The sequence below is a fragment of the Bos mutus genome, chromosome 8, assembly GCF_027580195.1.
Source record: "Bos mutus isolate GX-2022 chromosome 8, NWIPB_WYAK_1.1, whole genome shotgun sequence".
Lineage (NCBI taxonomy): Eukaryota > Metazoa > Chordata > Mammalia > Artiodactyla > Bovidae > Bos > Bos mutus.
In genome coordinates this window covers 110,269,824-110,289,392 of record NC_091624.1, presented here as the reverse complement: position 1 = coordinate 110,289,392, position 19,569 = coordinate 110,269,824, and positions in this window count along the sequence as shown.

Here is a 19,569-nt window from a genome sequence, read left to right as displayed (position 1 = left end):
TACAAGGGCCGCACTGCACGCTGGGACTTGTAGTCTTGGTGCAGGCGAAAGGGCGTGGGGCCGTGTTGGGAGAGAAGGGCTCCAGGCTCGGGGGGAGGGCTGCCCTGTAGGAAGTGGGCCTTGGGCATCGGGTTACTGGATTCTGGATGTTATGGGTTAAATCAAGGTCGTGTCGACAGGGACTCGGGCATGAGGACCCCGGATATATGCTCCAGGTTGTGTTTGGCTGAGACCCAAAGGAGTGGCACGTGGGTCAGACTCCCAGCAGACCCCAGTCCTCCTGCTGTGGAATTTGATTCCTGTGCCTGCCTGAATATCTTGCATTGCACGCGGATTCTTTACCATCTGAGCCACCAGGGAAGCCCGTCAAACCAAAATTTTGGAGTTTGGAGCAGAACGTTTTATTGCAAGGTTGTAAAAGGGAACAACAAATCTGACCCCATATTGGGTCAGTTGTTTTACTATAACCTTTGTAGTCTATGGTTTCTGCTTTGGGTTAAGAATGTTGCCTATAGCCTAAAATATACAAGGGAGCCCATAATCAAGTCTCTGCCCTTTAAAAGAAGGCAATGGCACCCCACTCCAGTAGTCTTGCCTGGAGAATCCCAGCGACGGGGGAGCCTGGTGGGCTGCCATCTATGGGTCGCATAGCATCGGACACGACTGAAGTGACTTAGCAGCCCTTTAAAAGTTAACGTTTTTCCAACCAAATAGAGATTAAAAAAAAAAAGTTTTAAAACAGAGAATAACATTTGTCTTGTAGGTTTATAGGGTCTTTGTGATCTGGCCTACTTGGACATCTGTGAGAACATGAAATTCTGCGCCAGGTCTGCAAAACCAGCCATACCTTTAAAAATGCTTTGCTGAAACCCTTCAGCGAGTTTGGGGGTTCCTTGGATACAAGGCACCAGTCTCCTCGCATGGCCCTTCAATAAACCTGTCTCTGCTCCAGACTGTCGACTGTTGGTATCATTGGCCCCACTGTGCATCTAGCACAGGAACTGCGTTCGGTAACAGTTTTGGCAAACGTGTTGTTATGGGCAAAATTTCCTAAGAGGTTTGCTTAGTGTGGAGTTTCCCAGGTGGCTCAGTAAAGATTCCTCCTGCCAGTGCAGGAGCCAAAGGATACACAGGTTCACCCTGGAAGGAAATGGCTACCCATTCCAGTATCCTTGCCTGGAGAGTCCCATGGACAGAGGAGCCTGGCGGGCTACAGTCCGTGAGGTCACAAAGAGTCAGACATGACTGAATGATGAATAACACAGGCTGCAGAGTACCTAACCCTCTTCTGACTGGTTGGTGGTGAGATAACACAGGTATCTCCATCATCAGCCTCTGGTTCCAAACACTCTGGGGTCCTCATGCTTGCGCTCAGCAGGAAGTCACCATCTAACTGGGTGGGGCCTTAGTTCCTGCAGAACAACTCAGAGACATGTGTCATGTTGTTATGCATGTCCTCTGAGCAGGAACCAGGACCCTGCCCCATCGCACGCTATTGTTTCTTTCTGCTTCCCCATCCCTTAACGAGTAACTGTTTGAATCTGCCCTTTGGAACTCAGGAAAGGTCTAGGATGCTGAAAGCCTCTTTCCTACCAACAAGAAATCGGTGACAAGCTTTTATACCTGGGAGGGCCCCACAGGGTCCTGCTCAGTTTCAACTCCCACCTGTCCCTTAATTCTTCATCTTGAGGGGAACAGGTGTTGGACAAGAAAAGGACTAACATTTTGGAGAGAGCGGTCCATCAAAAACTGGACAAATGAACTCAGTTTTAGGTGGACTTGCTTTCACTCCCCGGAAGGAGTGACCGCAGTGGAGGGCACACCCCAGATCCCAGTGCCCTCCTGGGAAGGAGTGGAACGCAAGGGTCAGAGCCCATCCTACCTGCCCCTGCCCAGCCCAGGCCCCCGTTCTCCTCAGAGGGCGTTGTTGCAGAGGCAAGTGTGTCCAGTCAGGAACATACAGGAGGAGCTCAAGAAGTTACCCAAGTGAACGGTCTCCTAGATCCAAAACATGAGCCTCGAGCATCCTCATAGTTTCCTGCAATTCTGAAGAGGATACGCTCAGTGTTCCCCAGGTTAGTAAGATGAAAGCTGAGTTTCATTACCATTCATTACCATTATGCTTGCTACAGTATCATGATAGGAAATGTTTCAGAAAAGTACGCCATGGTCCCCACTGGTAAAAAGTAGATCGGGTGGGGCAACAGGACAAATCCACATGAAACACTAGTGAGCGACCACAATCATGACCTGCAGAAGTATCTTAACAGGAGAGCTCAGAGGAAAGGGAGGTCAATGAAGGAGGAAGAAATGCACAGAGAAGCTAGGTTAGAGGACTGGATGCAGATGAAAGAAGGCAGGGGAAAAGCCAAACAAAACAGAGCTAAGCAAACAGCATCATTTTTGTCCCACCTAGCCCCAAGAGGGATGTGAAGTGGCCTGCAAAAATACACAGTAAAACTTCAAACCCTTTAGGACAGCTACTATAAAAACAACAAGACTTGGAGAGGATGTAGGGAAACTGAAACGCTTGTGCTCTGCTGATGGGAAGGTAAATTGGTACAGTTGCTCTGGAAAATGGAACGGTAGTTCCTCAAAAGAAAAAAAAGTCTTAAAAAAATAAAAAAAAGTCTTACCACAGCAACTCCATCTGAGTAGATGCTGAAAAGAATTGAAAGCAAGGTCTCAAAGCAACATTTGTAACCCCATGTTCATAACAGCATTGCTAAAGTGTAGACGCAACCCAAGTGACCAATGATAGATGATGGATACGTATATGTAGCGTGTGCGTGCACACACACACACACATACACACACACACACACTGTAATATTACTAAGCCTGAAAAAGGAACTTGGCAATATGCTACAACTTGGTTAAACCTTAAGGGCTTCCCTGATAGCTCAGTTGGTAAAGAATCTGTCTGCAATGCAGGAAACCCCAGTAAGATCCGCTGGAGAAAGGATAGGCTACCCACTCCAGTATCCTGGCCTGGAGAATTCCACGGGGTCTCAAAGAGTCAGACTTTCACTTTCACTTTTGGTTGAATCTTAAGGCCATTACACTAAACGACATAAGCCAGTCACAAAATGACGAATACTGTATGATTCTACCTATACAGGAGGCACTGAGAGAAGGCAGTATGGTATAGACAAAAAGTAGGATGGCGATCGCCAGAGACTGGGCAGGAGGTCGAAAGAAGAGTTGTTTAGTGGATACGATGTTGCAGTTCTGCAATAGGAAAAGAGTTCAGGAGAGGCGTAATGGTAATGTCTGTTATCAAATGGATGTTACATAATACCACTTATCTGTACACTTACAAATGGTTAAGAAAGGAAATTAAATTCTATGTGTGTTTTACCACAATTTTTAAAATTGGGGAAGAAAACAACTCCAGCAATACCAATATTAACATTGACAAGAACACTGGATGCAGTTTAAAGCTTCTTAATGCGGTTACCTTTATCCCTAAAGTCTATAGTAGTAGTGTCAAAATACTGTGATTTAAAAGCACTTTGAATATGTCTCCTCTGAGGAGTTACAACACAAACTTGATACTGGGTTGTTTGCCGTTTTTAGAAATTGCTTTATGATTTAGTATTTAGTTTTGTCTGAAGTGTAAACAACAAAGCAGGCACATTCAGAGAACACGCTTTCATCCTTGCCTCTGTCTCCTGTTCTCTTCCTACCCATATAAAACATTGTTTTCGTTGATTTTTATTTATCCTTCCATTCTTTCCTTTTTAAAATATTAGAAAATGCAGGCTTCTTTCCTGTTTTTCCTTCTTTCTTACACAAAGGTGGGACACGCAACTATGGCTCTTTTCAGAATAAAAATATACTCTGGAAACCATGCCATGGTTTTGTTCACACTTGAATAGTCCTCCATATAGGGATTGTGATTGGTGGAATCCTGAAAATGACCCTCCCTCTCCTACCCCATTCAACCCAATACTCACCTAGGAACCACTGGGAAGGAGATTTGAAGATGTAATTAAACCACAATTCAATTAACCTTAAATATGTGGATGATCTGGGTGAGCTTAGTCTAATCAGGTGATGCTCTTAAAACAGCATTTTCTCTGGCTGATTGCTGAGGAGGAAGTCAAAGACACTAAAAGCCTGCTCAACAGCAAAAAAACCAAACAACTGAAAAATGGGCAGAAGACCTTAATAGACATTTCTCCAAAGAAGACATACAGATATCCAGTAGGCACATAAAGTGATGCTCAGCATCACTAATTTCTAGAGAAATGCAAATCAAAACTACAATGAGGCATCACCTCACACCTGTCAAATTTATGGCCATCATTTAAAAAATCTACAAATAACAAATGCTGAGTGGGAGTGGAGAAAAGGGAACTCTCATGCACTGTTGGTGGGGATGTAAGTTGGTGCAGCCACTATTGAGAAGAATATGGAGGTTCCTCAGAAAACTAAAATTAGAGCTCCCATATGATCCTGCAATCCCACTCCTGGGTGTATATCCACAGAAAATAATAATTTAAAAAGATCCATGCACCCCTATGTTCACAGCAGCACTATTTGCAATAGCCAAAACATGGAAACAACCTAACGGTCTAAATAAATAAAGAAGACGTGGTACATATATATACAATGGACTATTACTCCACCATAAAGAGAATGAAATAATGCCATTTGCAGCAATATGGATGCAACTAGAGATTATCATACTAAGTGAATTAAGTCAGAAAGAGAAAGACAAATACCATATGATACACCTTATATGTGGAACCTAAAATATGGCGCAAATGAACCTCTCTGTGAAATAGATAGACTAGAAACACTCACAGCCGTAGATGACGGAGTCTGGGTTGCCAAAGGTGTTGGGGGAAGGAAAGGGATGGGTTAGGAAGTTGGGATTAGCAGATGCAAACTAGTATACACAGGATGGATAAACACCCAGCTCCTACGGTAGCACAGGGAACTACATTCAGTATCCTGTGATAAACCATCATGGAAAAGAATATAAAAGAATGCATATGTGTGTATAAGTGAGTCACTTACTGTACAGCAGAGATTGGCACAACATTGCAAATCAACCATACTTCAATTTTATAAAATGGAAAAAAAAACCCACACAAAACAAACAAACAAAATAAAAGACTGATGCCCGCAGGGGATTCAGGGCCTGAGAGGCATTCCTGCTGTCTCTAGGAGGGATGCAAACAGCTGTGCTGTGAATGCTCCCTGGAGGCTGAGAGTAAGCCCCAGCTAAAGCCATCGCGTAAGTAAGACGTCTAGCTCCACAGGGACAAGGAGGTAGGTTCTGTGAACATTCCATGAGACGGGACGAGGATCCATGCTGCGGGGGAGAAGTCCAGGGGCACTCCTGGACTCCAGATCTGTGAGACGTGGTGCCAGGACTCCTGACCCATGGGAAATGTCAAATTAACAAACATCTGTCCCCTTTAAAAACTACAGACATGAATTTTAAAGGTAAGAGAGACCACCCTCACCCCTCAAGGCAAGAACAATGACATGGGTCAATGGAAAAGCTACAACAATCAAGCCGTGCTGTAAGGACCTATGCAGTACTATAGAAGCAGTGCACGTGTGAGTCTGGGTTTCCTAGTGGCTAAAGCAAACAAAGTGAAAGCGAAGTTTCTCAGTCGTGTCTGACTCTTTGTGACCTCATGGACTGTAGCCCGCCAGGCTCCTCTGTCCAAGGGATTCTCCAGGCAAGAATACTGGAGTGGATTGCCATTCCCTTCTCCAGGGGATCTTCCCAACCCAGAGATGATCAAACCTGGGTCTCCTGCATTGGCAGGCAGATTCTTTACCATCTGAGCCACCAGGGAAGCCTTAAAATCATATGCAGGCCTTAAATAGGGAGGCACTGAAACCCCAGAAGTCACAAGATAAAAGCTGAATTTAAGAACATGGCTAGTAGTGACATCAGGATGGGTTAGACCAAATTTGTCTGAGCCCCTCTGCCACTATACACACATGTGTAATCTGGGGAAACCACTTTTAGACAAATCACCAACATATGTGTCCATCTACATGCCAGTTATATTCCTGTAAGCCAGCATCATGGGGCAAAGCAGAGAAGTTCAATCATTGTCCGGAGTTCTGTCAAGATGAATGGATAAAGAAGCTGTGGTACAGAGTCTATACAATGAAATATTACTCATATTTTATAAAAAGGACACATTTGAGTTACTTCTAGTGAGGTGGATGAACCTGCTGCTGCTGCTGCTGCTAAGTTGCTACAGTCGTGTCTGACTCTTTGCGACTCCGTGGTCTGCAGCCTACCAGGCTCCCCTGTCCCTGGGATTCTCCAGGCAAGAACACTGGAGTGGGATGCCATTTCCTTCTCCAATGTATGAAAGTGAAAAGTGAAAGTGAAGTCGCTCAGTCGTGTCTGACTCTTTGCAACCCCGTGGACTGCAGCCTACCAGGCTCCTCCATCCATGGGATTTTCCAGGCAAGAGTACTGGAGTGGGATGCCATCACCTTCTCTGGTGGATGAACTTAAAGCCTGTTAAGTAGTGAAGTCAGGAAGAGAAAAATATTGAATATTAATGTGTATATGTATGGAATCTAGAAAGACGGTGCTGATGAACCTATTTGCAGGCAGCAGTGGAGATGAAGACATAGAAAACAGACTTGTGGACACACTGGGGGAAGGAGAGGGAGGGAAGAATTGAGAGAGTGGCACGGAAACATATGCGTTACCAAATGTACAATAGACAATGGGGATTTGCTGTATGATGCAGGGAACTTAACCTGGTGCTCTGTGACAACCTAGAGGGGTGGGATGAGGCGGGAGGTGGGAGGGAGCTTCAAGAGGGAGGGGACGTATGTACACCTGTGGCTGATTCATGTTGTTGTATGGCAGAAACCAATGCAATATTATAAAGCAATTATACCCCAATTAAAAAATAAACTAAAAAAAGAGTTCTGTCAATTTCAAATTTAAAAAAGGTTATACATTTATTCTGGCACGCTGTTTGGGAAAAAGCCTGGTTTTTAGACGTACTGCATCTACCACAAAGATTATATACACAGGAGGTGGGATGACCTTCAAATTCTCGGAGCCTTCCGATGATCCTCACTGTGTACACACACCAGTGCTTAGCTGGAGCTGTTCCTGTGCAATTACCTTCAGTTTAAAGCCCAAGGCAATTTCTGAGTGCAGGGTCACCACCGCCCAGGTGAGGACACTCGTCACCACCTGCCAGCCATCAGGCAGGGGGCGGGGAGGTGGCTACAGCAGGAGCAGGGTCTCCCAGAGCCCTGGAGAGTGGAGCGAGGGTCTGTGAATTAAACTGGGTCTTCTTCCCCAGTAGGACAGTGAACAGGGCCACGAGGGTAGGCCACGTCTGGGCTTCCCTCCTCACTCCACGTGTCACTTTCATGATAGTGCGGTGACCATATTTTACACTTCAGTTTGAACCAATCTAAGGACATGTGTGTGTGTGCTCCGTCGTGTGAGACTCTTTTGCAACCCCATGGACTGTAGCTTGCCAGAACGTACTTTCTCTTCCCTGCAATCATTGGAGATATTCAAGAAAATTCCTTATGTATAAAGACTACTGTACACATTTTTAATTATACATACTTTGCATTAGTTTTCTTGTTACAAAAGGAACACCATTTGATTCTTGAAAGAATTTTAGGAAAAAGTAAATTTTTTTTTTACGTTCGTATAATTAAAAAAATTTTTTTTTTTTTTTACTGTATAGTTTTTGGCCATACCACACAGCTTACAGAATGTTCGTTCCCGAACCAGGGATCTAACCTGGGTGCCTGGCAGTGCAAGCGCTGAGTCCTAACCACTGGACCGCCAGGGAAATCTCGAAAAAAAAACAATATTTTTAGTAAGTAAAAATTAGTCAAAACCACTGTGCCCTTTATTTTTGGCTGTGCTAGGTCTTCATAACTGCGCGGGCTTTCTCTAGCTGCAGGCAAGTAGGGGGCTACTCCTTGCTGCAGTGTGCAGGCTTCTCATGGCGGTGGCTTCCCTCGTCGTGAGCGTGGGCTCTAGGGCACGTGGGCGCAATAGTTGGGGCTCCCGGGCTCTAGAGCACAGGTGCAGTAGTTGTCACACACAGGTTTAGTTGCTCCACAGCATGTGGGATCTTACCGGGTCAGGGATCAAATCCGAGTCTCCTGCACTTGCAGCTGGATTCTTTACCACTGAGCCAACAGGGAAGCTCCCCACCGGACACTTTAAATGGGTGAATTATATGGTTTATGAATTAAATCTCAATAAAGCTGGTATTTTAAAAAATTCATCGAAAGCCCACTTGTCCTTCCAAATGAAGTTTAAAATGACAGCTAATTGTAAGTGGGTTTCTTTCATGGGTTTATATAAGTCAAGATGTATAACACCCTAGCTTCCTAATCTATAGAAATTGATAAGAAATTCATAATTATGTTTTGACATTTTGGGGGAATAGCTCTGTAACACCCAATACTAAGCATGTCCACCCTACCAGGTACCTGCAGTGCCTACATGGCGAGGGTACAGCCCCGCTCCTTATTATTCACAGGAGGGAAATTAGCAAGCTGCCTTACATACAACTTTTGTGATGAAACAGCATCGGTTTCCTCTGGACGTTCTCCTAGCCAATCTGCTGGGTCGTCTGAGTTGTAAGGAATGTCCTTTCAATCACTGACAAAAGCTTATTTCATTTTGAGTGGGAAAAAAAGTGCCCTGTGAGCTCCTTTATTCTGCCAGGTTGGCATCCATGCAAAAAAGGACAGAGTTTGTGCCCAAGGACACCTTAGGAAACTATTTCAATGTGCACTCAACTGCTTAAGGCAAAAACCTGGAGTCTCTTCCCACCATCCTGCACACAGGTCACTGCAGTCAGTCCCTGAGTCCTGCTGACTCTCCTCCCTAAGTGCCACTCCAGCCCGTACACTCCTACCAACCCCAGAGTCTCACCTGCATCCAGGTCCTGGACCTGAATGACGGGTACATGGGATCAACTGTCCCCCAGGATCTTGCCCTTCCATTTGTTCCCAAATCCTCAGCAGACAGCTTCTCCTGAAGTCACGTCTGGGCCTACCGCCCCAGGGATGAGGCACTGCAGCAGATTTCCACCCCACAGCACAGAGTCACCCCCTCCCAACCTGCTGGCCAGTTCCGGCCAACACGCCCTCCCCTACCACGTCTTCTTGTCTCACACTCTCGCTGGATATTGTTGTTGTTCATTTGCTCAGTTGTGTCCGACTCTTTGCAACCCCGTGAACTGCAGCACCCCAGACTTCCCTGTCCATCACCAACTCCTGGAGCTTGCTCAAACTCATGTCTATTGAGTCGGTGATGCCATCCAACCATCTCATCCTCTGTCGTCCCCTTCTCCTCCCACCTTCAATCTTTCCCAGCATCAGGTTCTTTTCCAATGAGTCAGTTTTTCACATCAGGTGGCCAAAGTATTGGAGCTTCAACTTCAGCATCAGTCCTTCCAATGAATATTCAGGACTGATCTGCTTTAGGATGGACTGATTGGATCTCCTTGCAGTCCACGGGACTCTCAAGAGTCTTCTCCAACACCACAGTTCAAAAGCATCAATTCTTCAGTGCTCATCTTTCTTTATGGCCCCACTCTCACATCCATACATGACCACTGGAAAAAACGTAGTTTTCACCAGATGGAACTTTGTTGGCAAAGTAGTGTCTCTGTTTTTTTTAATATGCTGTCTAGGTTTGTCATAACTTTTCTTCCAAGGAGCAAGCATCTTTTTATTTCATGGCTGCAGTCACCATCTACAGTGATTTTGGAGCCCAGGAAAATAAAGTCTGTCACTGTTTCCACTGTTTCCCCAGCTACTTGCCACGAAATGATGGGGCAGGATGCCATGATCTTAGTTTTTTGAATGTTGAGTTTTAAGCCAGCTTTTTCACTCTCTTCTTTCAGTTTCATAAAAAGGCTCCTTAGTTCCTCTTTACTTTCTGCCATAAGGGTGGTGTCATCAGTATATCAAGGTTACATATATTTCTCCCAGCAATCTTGATTCCAGCTTGTGCTTCATCCAGTCTGGCATTTCACATGATGTACTCTGCATAGAAGTTAAATAAGCAGGGTGACAATATACAGCCTTGACATATTCCTTTCCCAATTTGGAACCAGTCTGTTGTTCCATGTCCAGTTCTAACTGTTGCTTCCAGACCTGCATACAGATTTCTCAGGAGGCAGGTCAGGCGGTCTTGTATTACCATCTCTTTAAGAATTTTCCAGTTTGTTGTGATCCACACAAAGGCTTTGGCATAGTCAATAAAGCAGAAATAGATATTTTTCTGAAATTCTCTTGGTTTTTCTATGATCCAACGGATGCTGGCAATTTGATCTCTGGTTCCTCTGCCTTTTCTAAATCCAACTTGAACATCTGGAAGTTCATGGTTCACGTACTATTGAAGCCTGGCTTGGAGAATTTTGACCATTACTTTGCTAGCATATGAGATGAGTGCAATTGTGCAGTAGTTTGAACATTCTTTGGCATTGCCTTTCTTTGGGATTGGAATAGAAACTCACCTTGTCCAGTCCTGTGGCCATTGCTGAGTTTTCCAAATTTGCTGGCATATTGAGTGCAGTACTTTAACTGCATATCTTTAGGATTTGAAATAGCTCAACTGGAATTCTATCACCTCAACTAGCTTTGTTTGTAGTGATACTTCCTAAGGGCCACTTGACTTCACATTCCAGGATGTCTGGCTCTAGGTGAGTGATCACACCGTTGTGGTTATCTGGGTCATGAAGATCTTTTTTGTATAGTTCTCCTGTGTATTCTTGCCACCTCTTCTTAGTATCTTCTGCTTCTGTTAGATCCATACCATTTCTGTCCTTTATTGTGCCCACCTTTTCATGAAATATTCCCTTGGTATCTCCAGTTTTCTTGAAGAGATCACTTGTCTTTCCCATTCTATTGTTTTCCTCTTTTTGTTTGCATTGATCACTGAGGAAGGCTTTCTTATCTCTCCTTGCTATTCTTTGGAATTCTCCATTCAAATGAGTGTATCTTTCTTTTCTCCTTTGCCTTTAGTTTCTCTTTTTTTCTCAGCTATTCATAATGCCTCCTCAGACAACCATTTTGTCTTTTTGCATTTCTTTCTCTTGGGGATAATTTTGATCACCACCTCCTGTAGAGTGTTACAAACCTCTGTCCATAGTTCTTCAGGCACTCTTCAATCAGATCTAATCTATTTGTCACTTCACTTGAATCTATTTGTCACTTCCACTGTATAATCATAAGGGATTTCATTTAGGTCATAGCTGAATGGTCTAGTGGTTTTCCGTACTTTCTTCATTTAAGTCTGAATTTGGCAATAAGGAGTTCATGATCTGAGCCACAGTCAGCTCCCAGTCTTGTTTTTGCTGACTGTATAGAACTTCTCCACCTTTGACTGCAAAGAATATAATCCATCTGATTTCGGTATTGACCATCTGGTGATGTCCATGTATAACACAGCTAAATGACACTCTCCCAGGGGCCAGGATCATTCCCAGGCTGACCATAAAAGGCCAACAAGTGGGCAGTGGCCCAATTCCTGGAAATCCCCACCCCTTCCACCAAATAGTTGGACTAATGTGCCCACTCATTAGCTGATGGAATTACTCAGCCCATAAAAACTAATCATCCCATATCTCAGGGCCTCTAGCCTTTTTGACAGACTGCATACTGTCTATGGAATGTGTATCTCTCTAAATAAATCCACTTCTTACCCACTGCTTTGTCTCTCACTGAGTTCTTTCTGCAGTGAGACATAAAGAACCTGGCCCTCCTCAGTCCTGAGACCAGGTGTGTGATCTCGATGAAAAGACAGTGGGTTCAAGTCCCACTCTGAGTCGTGCGGTTTCAAACGCTGTCTGCTCCACTTCTAGTCCTTATTTCTGATGAGATCAGATTTAGCACTCAGAACGGGGCTCAGACATCTTTTCCAGGGGAGCATTTCTCAACCCACCAGGACACTCTGGTGCCCTCCTTCACTCCTCTCTTTAACTCATGTGTGTCTTTTTTATTTTTCTATGTTTTGGCCATGAGCAGGGCATGCAGAATCTTAGTTCCCAAACCACGGATTGAACCTGTTCCCCCGCAGTGGAAGGGCAGTGTCTTAACCACTGGACTTCCAGGGAAGTCTCAACTTGTATGTGTCTTTAAGTCTCAGTTTCATGGCAGGACCTTGGAATTCAGCGAATTTTAGGAAGACAGTGAATAGACTCCAGGGGATCTATGAACATTGCTAGCCACCTACAAAATCTTGCTTCCATTTTAAATGAATATGGTCGTTTCTGGGGAGAGGGACCATTGTTTTTACCAGGTTCTCCAGATTAACCTTCATGGGTTAAGACCTCTGCACTACATCATAAGCTCCTTGAATGCAGACCCGATCATGTTATGCTTTGTGTCCCTGATTGTAGCACAGTTCCGAGAGCTTGTGAACGCTAAATGCATTAGCTAATGGATGAATGGATGAGAGAATGAAATAACTCATTTAAAAAGAATTTATTGCTATGGGCAAGAACCAGTGTTGGCTGCAGCTATGATTAAAACAGACCTGGTTCCTGCTTTCATTGGGAAAATAATCTGGCAAGGGAGACAGGCATGAAACAATTAATCAAGCAATTGCTATTTCATTGCAACAGTGGAGGGCCTGTGAGGGGGAGGGACAGGACACTAACAGAGGACTGTAACCCAGTGTGGGGGTCTGAGGTCAGAGCAGGCTCCTCTGAGAGTGTCATGCTCGTGAAGTAAAAGAATAATAACTCAGAAATATTACAAAGAGTGACGACAGCAGTTACTGTCCACCAGTAGGTTACGAGGTTCACTAGGAGACACATTGTTTACACATAAGGAGTACATAGCCTAACACAAGGATTCTCTTCATTGATGAGGGAGACTGTCAGTGAAGGCAGTGCTGGCGTTTCCCCTTGAGGACGTCTCTCGGCGCACATGTCCCCAGGAGGCACCGTGTGGTTGCTGAGTCGCTCAGCTGTGTCCCACTCTTATGACCCATGGACTGCAGCCCACCAGATTTCTCTGTCCATGGGATTTCCCAGGCAAGAATACAGGAGTGCAAGAGTGCAATGCCTGAAATTTTATGAAACCACTTAAAAAAAACGTCTGTCCCCAATTTCTAACTGTTAAGGCCAGCTAGGTACTTAAGACCAAGCCCCCCGGGCAGCGTGTCTACCAGGTTCAGTGGCCCAGAAGTGGCTCTAAGTCTGCCCTCAGTCCTGACACCCCACCCCCATTTCCACCACTGCCCTCTGGCTGGAGGGTCAGCTCACCTGCCAAGTCTCCCAGCTTCAAGGGAGCCCCCTCAACCCCCCGTCCCCAACACCCCCACCCCCAACTGAGAGGTCTGTGTCCAAGGCCCTGGCTGGCTTGGCCCCTCCTAGCTAGAAAGTCCAGTCAATTGATTTTTTAATACTAAAAAAGCTCCCTTCATTGGCACATGGGCTCAACACTTCACCCGCATTCTACTTTAAGGGATTTTTACTAGATATCAGTGGATACAACAAATTAAAGTTCTGTATATTGGTTTAATGTTTATATATGTCCCTATAAAATAGCTCATAATCACATAAAATCCAGATCTTTTTCTCTGTTATGTTTCAAATTCTTTTGTATTCGTGCTTGAGAACAGTTGAATTGCATGTAGTCTCCTGATCGTTGTGTCGGGATGACTTTGAGAGCACGCTTAGCAGCCATGATACAAAGTGAAAGTTAAGACAACACTCAGTAAAGATGTTTGGCGCATGTAAGGACCTGTACTAGACGTCACGGGAAACAAGAGTACGGAAAGGGAAGTTCTTTTCCTAATAGTCTCATTGAGACTTCAACTGAGAACAATGGAACACAACATGTGTTAGTTTCCGGTGTACAGCAGTGATTCGGATTTATCCTGCTTTCAGATTATATTCCATTATAGGTTATTACACGACACTGAATACAGTTCCCTGTGCTATACAGTGGGACTTGCATGGTTGTCTATTTTATATATCTGTGTGTGTTAGTCACTCAATTGTGTCCCGCTCTTTGCGACCCCACAGACTGCGGCCCACCAAATCCTCTATCCGTGGGGGTTCTCCAGGCAAGAATACTAGGGTGGGTTGCCATGCCTTCCTCCAGGGGATCTTCCCAACCCAGGGATAGAACCCAGGTCTCCAGCACTGCAGACGGATTCATTACCTTCTGAGCCACCAGGGAAGCCCAAGAATACTGGAGTAGGTAGACTATCCCTTCTCCAGGGGATCTTCCTGACCCAGGAATCGAACCAGGGTCTCCTGCATTGCAGGCAGAGTCTTTACCAGCTGAGCTACCAGGGAAGTGTTTTATATATAGTGGTGATGGACAGGGAGGCCTGGCGTGCTGCGATTCTTGGGGTCGCAGAGAGTCGGACATGACTGAGCGACTGAACTGAACTGAAGTATGTATATGTTAATCCCAAACTCCTAATTTATCTCTCCCCTCCCTTCCACTTTAGTTACCATAAGTCTGTTTCTGTTTTGTAAATAGCTCATTTATATTATCTTTTTTAAGATTGCACAGATAAATGATATCATATGATATTTGTCTTTCGCTGTCTGACTTTCTTCACTTAGTATGATAATCTCTAGATCCATCTTTTGCTGCAAATCACATTATTTCATTCTTTTTATGGCTAATACTCCACTGTATATATGTACCACAGTAAGAAAGGAAGTTTCCCCCCAAAGCTTTTACTGTCTAATTGGAAAGACAAGTGAAGATACAAAAAGAAAAATAGAGGAGAGAGATGCAACAAAATGCAAGAGTGTGTGTGACTCACCGTGAAACGCTTCCCAGGTGGCACTAGCTGTAAAGATCCCACCTGCCAATGCAGGAGTCATACGAGGCGTGGGTTCGATTCCTGGGTCAGGAAGATCCCCTGGAGGAGAGCCTGGCAACCTACTCCAGTATTCTTGCCTGGAGAATCCCATGGACAGAGGAGTCTGACAGGCCACAGTCCGTGGGGGTCACAAAAGAGTTGGACGTGACTGAAGTGACTTAGCACACTTCACTGGTGACTTGCTGTGAAATGGATATTTTAAGAGAGGTTACAGGGACTTCCCTGGTGGTCAATGGCTAAGACTCCATGCTCCCAATGCAGGGGCTGGAGTTCAATCCCTGGCCAGGGCGCTAGATCCCACATGCTGCAGCTAAGACCTGGCACAGCCAAATAAACAAACAAAATTTTTTTTAAAAAGAGAGAGAGGCTACAGTCATGTCCCATGAAGGACATTACAGGTCTCTCAGATCCAGGGAGACAGGAAACAAAGAGCTTGGCTTGTTTCTGTCCAAAAGAAAATGTGTGAAGCCCAGCAACCCCCTGAAGTAATAAAAAGTGTCAGTGGGGCATGGCTGAGTCACAGTGTGTCCTGGTTTTCCATTCACAGGACACAGCTTCTGAGTGGTCACTGCAGCGGCTGGGACCTGCTCCTACCCTACCCCTCCGGCTCCACCAGGCTCACATCTCCACCTCGAGTTTATTCAAGAGCCCATGCCTCATGCTAGCAACCCCCCAGGAGGGTTTGGTGCTGTCCTCTCAGGCTGATTATTTGAGGTTTGTGTCCTGAAATGCGAAGCCACATGTTTAATGTCATCCATGGAGGGCATCAGATCCCGAAATCACAAGATGTTACGCCCAGTATTTCATGCCTAAGACTAACAGCAAAAGCAGCAGCGTGTCTCCCCACATTCAAAGCAATCACAGTGTGCTAATGGGCAGTTTTTCCTCCATCACCAAATAATTACAGGTTCCTTCCTACTAAAAACAAATTATTTTTATTTCCCTTAAGGAGACTATGATTAATTGTATGAAATTACACTTGTCTCTAATTGAATAGATTTCCTTCTTTCCTCTGTATTAGAGGGATGGTGTGTATTATTAAACAGTGGGGGAAAACCGAGACAAGGGAGGCTTCACCTTCAGGACTGAAGCTGGGCTGGCAGTAACTCCTACAGAACTGTGCCTGCTGGGTGGCAAACTTCATTCCTTCCTTATAATGATCAACAGCAAACAGAGCATCAGCACCTTACAGTCTGTCTCACTCCATCCTGGGCATCTTATAGACAAAAGACATTTATGTCTCACAGAGGCTGGACATTTAAGATCAGAGGTGACTCGTCCCTGGCCTCATCCAGGTTCACGGCTGGAGCCTTTCCCATGTGTCCGCATGTGGAGGAAGGGGTGAGGGGCTCTCTGGGATCTTCTTTATACGGGCATGAATCCTATTCAGGAGGGTCACACCATCATGACCAAACACCTCCCAAAGCACCTCTCCATCTCTTTCTAACACCGCTGTGTCAGGGAAGATTTTCAACATATGAATTTAGAGGCTTGCAATTCAGCCCACAGCAAACTGTCATCTACTGGAAGGACATCGTGTGTGCTAAGTTGTGTCAGTCGTGTCTGACTCTTTGCAACCCCATGGACTGTAGTCCACCAGGCTACTCTGTCCATGGGATTCTCCAGGCAAGAATACTGCAGTGGGTTGCCATTTCCTCCTCCAGGGGGATCTTCCTGATCCAGCATCTCCTATATCTCCTGCATTGGCAGATGAGTTCTTTACCATTAGCACCACCTGGGAAGCGCATTGACACCTTCCTAATCTCACCTAAGAGGACACTAGCTGTAGAAAAATTTCCAGAAAGGAACAAAAGGCAAGCTGAGAGAAGTTGTTAGCATGTGGTGAACTAGGGCTCTCACCATGCCACTGCTGCACGACGGTTGGGTCCTTGCCTGAGAGCCTGGCAGAGTGTTGAGAAGCATCTACGCTCGATGCCAGGACACACATGCCCAGTTACGACCACCAGCAACATCTCCACTCGGGGCCAACGTATCCTGGGGGCAATCTGCCCCTGGCCAAGAACCACCGCCCAAGATGACACCGCTCCTTCCTGCACCAAACCTAGAGGGCAGCGTACCTGACCCTGCCAGTCATTCCTCACTGTCTGAAGTTCAGTTCTGACACCCAAGTCCCCGCCAACCTCACAATTGTCTAGTATGATGACCACACTTGGCAGATTCTCACAGCCAACCAAGGGTGAGGCTGATATGATATAAGCAAAAATTATGTGGGCCGTCTCCTGGTCATCTGGAGAAGGGGAGGAGTATGTTCTCTCATCCTGTCTCCCCCCACCCAACTTCCTGCAGCTGAGGCATGAACACGAGGGAGAGGGCTGCCCAGATTGACACAAGATTGGAGCAGCCTGTTGAGGATGGTGGCGAAACCAGACAAAGGCAAGTGGTTGCTTGACATGCAGAGCTGGCGTATTGGCTCTGAGTCCAGAGAGAGAAATACGTTTCTGTGTCCCTTAAACCGCTGTTACCTTGGGGCCCTTGTGACAGCAACTGGCATTTGCACCATAACTAAGTAAGGCAAGTCCTACCCACTGTTGCGGTGCCAAGTCAAGAAGGCGGCAGTAAAGACGTGGGGAGCTTTCTCTGCACCCTGGATGGAAAAAACTCCCTTTTCGTCCCCAAACTACTCCTAGGGGAAGAGCTATGAGCAGGGAGGGGGGAGGGAGTCAGGGACCCAGACAGCTGGAGCAGTCAAATATACACAGGAACTGAGGCAGGAAGACAGCGCGAGGAGGTCCTTTCTGGGCTTAAGCTGAGGCTCACGTCTGGCAGGTGAGTTCGCTCCATGGCTCCTGCTCACATCAGATAGTTTGTCACGGAAAGGGCAAGAGGTTGCGCTTCTTCTGTGAGTGTCAAGGCTGAGACACCTCCCTTGTCAGTGGAAAGTGGAGCTGGTGGCTGCCCACCTGCCCAGTGCACGGATGAGGTGGTCCCAGGGGGGAGTGTAGGTCTGCTGGTCGCCTGAGGGCACGGGTCCTGGAGGGCTGCAGGGGGCCGCGCACAGCGTGTGGAAAGCGTGTGTAGAGCAGCAGCTGGGGGCTCCCAAGTGACGGTGAGAGGCCGTGGCCAAGGCCTCAGGTGTGACACCTTTGAGCTCCGCGCGTCAGGGCTGTGGACACACCCAGACCACCGCCCCAGCAACCCCTGAGAACACGGCCATCCCAGCAGCTCAGCCCAACCTGCCCACAGATACAGACTGTCCCTCATGGAGAAGAGGGCTGCCCGGCCCAGCCGCTCTCCATGACTCCACTTCCTCCACCACTCCTGTCTGGAGGGACTGGGCGGTGTTCAGGGAGATGGGATCAAAACACAAGATGCTCCCAGAAAGACACACTCCTCTCTGGCACTGCTGGGAGAAACAAAACGTTCCAGCCACCCTTGGGAAGCGGCTCAGCAGTTTCTCATAGAACTAAACGTGTGCTCTGCATTCAGCCCAAGAGCCTAGCAATTGCACACTTGGGCATGTGTCCCAGAGAGATGAGCACTCCTGCTCAGACTCAGACACAAAATCCTGTGTTCATAGCAGCTTAGTGTGTGAGCACAGAGGCCTGGAAGCAGCCTGAATATCTTTTGAAGAGTGAGTGGTTCAATGGCATCTGGAACCATCCACATGAAGGACCACCACACAGCTCGGATGGACCCAAGGGCAGTGTGCTGAGTAAAAAGGCCAGTCTCGCACACATGCACGCACACGTGTGCACAAACGCCTGTAAAAACTGGTGAAACTGAGCAAGGCTGCCACCCGGTTAGCAGGTCACTACTCTGACACCGGCTTGTGGTGACCTAAAACGTCACCATCCAGGGAGGATGGGGGAGGAGAGGATGAGCTCGAGGTATTGGTCTCACAGCTTTCTGTGAGCCCATGACTGTTTCAAAACAAAACCCTTCTCAGAGTCAGCCTTAGGAACCAGAAGAAAAGAAAACTGACTATCCAGACATCTTTCCTGATACGGAATCGACAGTTATCTTCCTTCAAATTTCTCAGACAGTTTAAGCTGGATAGACACTTTGCCTTATGAAAGTTGTTAATGAAAAATGTCACCTGCCATACGGTAAACAAAGGACATTGCAGCCAGGCCATCGAGCTACGGCGTTACAACCCCCCCCCCACCCCCACCCCCCAACACTGCACCCTGAGAGGGGACTCAGGACGGGAAAATGGACAGTGGCCCCAGACAGCTGAGGTGCAGTCAGAGCTATGATTTCAGTTAGCCCAGACTCCTGCATCTTCCCATACTCAGGAAAGCCCTAAATTCCTTGAGATGTCTGGTTTTCTTTAATTAACAGGAATCTTTTGATGTTCGGACTACCTGGTCTTTGATGCAAGAACTCCTTCACACCCTGGCTCCTCCCTTGCCTCTTGGGACCAGTCCCTTGGAGCTATCTGAGCTGCTGTGTCCCCAGCTTAAGTTCTCAGCTTTGCCCACCAAATAAAACCTAACTCTTGACCTTTTGTGCATTTTTTTCCATCAGCAAAGTCAGTTTGGCATAACTATAGGAAGAGCGAGTGTGGGGTGTGGAGGAAGAAAGCAGGGGACAATGTACAGATGAACGACAACGGAATAATGAAAGTAGTTTTGATATTTTCAGACTTTTAGTTAGAAAGTTAAAACTTGAGGGTCTTGTTCAACTAGAGCAATGGGTCAAACTCTTAATATAAATATAAAATATTTATATTTTATATATTTGTATTTAATATTATATAA